We start from the raw sequence: 2,853 nt of genomic DNA, 5'->3' as shown, positions 1-2,853 counted from the left end.
TTCCGCAAGAGTTCGATCCCCGCCTGCCCCGGAAGTGACCACGTGGCGTGGCAGACCTCTCCTGGCCCGCGGGCTGCTCCCCTCAGCGGTGTGCTTCGTCAATCTGCTTGTTTTGTTCCCCACTCTGTCTCTGGTGAACCCTCTCACCTTCCGCATCTCTGGCCTGTACCCCAGCTCTGTATAAATAAATAAATAAATCTTTAAAAAAAAAATCCTAAGTTTCATATCTATGTCTTGATGTTACTTTTTCACCACAAATTCCCATTCTCCTCCTTTTCCTGGTCACATGGTCTTCCTGTTCAAGATTACATTTCTCAGCTTCCCAAGACCTCCCTCTGCACTCCCATGGTGAGAACTTAGTCACTGACCAGGGAATGGATAAGAAAGAGCAAAGCCATTGTGTGTGTGACAGATTTAAAGAAACTGTTTCACCATGGGCCTCCTTGCTTCCCTCTTCCTCTGCACTAACTGGCCTTGCTGAGACCAGCTTTGCCCCTGTGAATATGGAAAATTGCCTAAAAGAAGATCCATTAATAAGATGGAAGGAATCTGTGTCCTGGTAACTGAGAGAAGCACAACTTAAAATGCTTGCTTAAAACAATTACGAGGAGACCTTTTCAAAGCATTACCTTTACAGGCTTCTTTCATTCAGCAGATTTTTACCCCAACTGATAAAGATATTATTGACTTCATTTTACAGAAAAAAAAAAAAAAAGTGAGTGTCAGGGGGATTACTTGTTTATGTACTGGGAATTTTCCACCATCCCCTCCTTGGTCAGCAGGGAGTAATTGTGTTGAAATGCAGTGAAACTACCTAGAACAGCACGGAAGAAAACCAAGTGAGCCCAGGACCAGAGAACACTCAGCTCCTACAGGGTCCGAGTCAGGGACCCCCAATCTCTCCACTTCTAGATCTCACATGAATACTTTGGGTTAGCTTTCCTAGAACAGGCTGTTCTCATGGTAAGAACTTAATAAGAGCTTGCAGGGTTGTGTGTTAGGTGGCTTTACATCATTCTGTCTCATAACTTTGAGAAACAGCAGTGGGAGAAAGGACACTTTCCCCGTCCTTCTCTCTTAAGGAGTATATGACTACTTGCCCCCCAAAATCCATCTTATTCTACAAATGCCAAGTAAATATAATTAAGACCAAAGGTGTGTTCTTCTGAGCAAATCAAACAGCTATCAAAAGATAATCTTCGTAAAACAAATGACTGGGTCTCCTTGGTCCATCAGTAAGGCAAAACTTTTAGAGTAAATCAAGACAAATGGAAAGCCAGCTGGAAGAAATCAAACAAGCTAAGCAGGTGGGTTGGCTTGTGTTTGGGAAGATGAAATACAGCATGAGGCATTTCACATTTATACAAAAGCAAGATATACAACCTTTGTCAGACTTTGAACTAATTTAGATGAATGACTTGCTGAAGAAGAGCTGCTAGCAGGGAGCTGGTTGAACTGAAAGTGTCAAGAGCAATTCTGAAGATTTCTTATACTTAGCCTGTTTTTATGTGCTCTGAGGATTGCCTAACATCTAGTGGCATATCGCGCTTCACTGACATGTAATTTTTAGTGATGTGAGCGATTGACCAAATTTTCCCCAGATTAGCAGGAAGAAGACATTCTTATAAAAAATGATTGTGATGTTAGATAGCTGTAAAAACAGGAGAGAGTGACTAGACTTGACAGGCTGTTCTTTGCTGGGACAAAAACAACATGGGACCAAACAGCCCTGAACAAATAACAACACACATCTATCGACTCTCAAAAGCTCAAAAGTTGAACCACAACACCACCTGGAACACATATTTTGGGAACATAATCTTATATTCAGCAACACTAGGACCTTTTCCAGAAAAGTCTGCTGTTGTGGAGGTAGGTTTACAGTTCACAATTGATTCCATTTGACAGGGTTCACTAGGCCAAAAAATAATCAAACAATGTTTTCCTCCTTCATTTGGAGTCTCTGAGAATGCTCAGAAATGGTAGTTCAAGTAAGCATACACTTACACACACTAAGTGTTAGGATTCTGACTTCCAATACCTATTGGCTAAGTGGCTAAGAATTGGTTCTCATTATTTCATACACAAAAAGTTAAATTAACAGAGGTCAAAAAAAAAAAAACCAGAATTTTCAAAATCGGTGGACTCTTTTATCCAACTGCCTTATAGGTAGAATCGGCTAAAAATTGCAATTAAAAAAAAATGTTCTTTTAATTTTGTGGTAATATTAGGATTCTTTCTATCAGGTATTACTTGTAGGTATCCCAAAGTCTATCACTGCTCTGTGCTTCCTTCCCTCTTTCTTCTTACTCCTTCACCCCCTTTGGATGTTTCAGTTCTGTAGCCAGTTTTCAAGAAACTCACTAAAGTCAAGTATTTGCAACAGAACAACAACCCCCAACCCCAACCCCCCCCAACTGGAATCCTAACCCAAGCCTCACACTGCCCTGCTCACTTATGGCTCCATACATTTGCTCCTTATTTGTAAGTCCATCTGTCTACCTTCTCCTCAAGTCCCAGCTCACCTTCCATTTCCACTGCTTTTTTTTTTAACAGATTTATTTATTTATGCATACAGAGATAAGGTACAGGCAGAGGTGCAGGGGTGGTAAGAGGATTCACCAGAGGCAGAGTGGCGAGCAGAACAGGCAGATCAACAAGGTTACACTGCTGAGGGTAGCAACAGGCAGGTCAGGAGAACCTGCCATGCCAAGTGGATCAGCTCTGAGGCAAGGATCAAACTCATAGAAGTGGCCACAGCTTGGCTTAGCTTTGTGGTGCTCCAACCCACTGTGCCACCAAGGAGGGACCTCCACTGCTTTTTTTTTTTTTTTAAAGATTTATTTATTTATG

Source organism: Condylura cristata, unplaced genomic scaffold, assembly GCF_000260355.1.
Source record: "Condylura cristata isolate star-nosed mole 26May11 unplaced genomic scaffold, ConCri1.0 scaffold00005, whole genome shotgun sequence".
Lineage (NCBI taxonomy): Eukaryota > Metazoa > Chordata > Mammalia > Eulipotyphla > Talpidae > Condylura > Condylura cristata.
Note: the sequence above shows the minus strand (reverse complement) of the source record.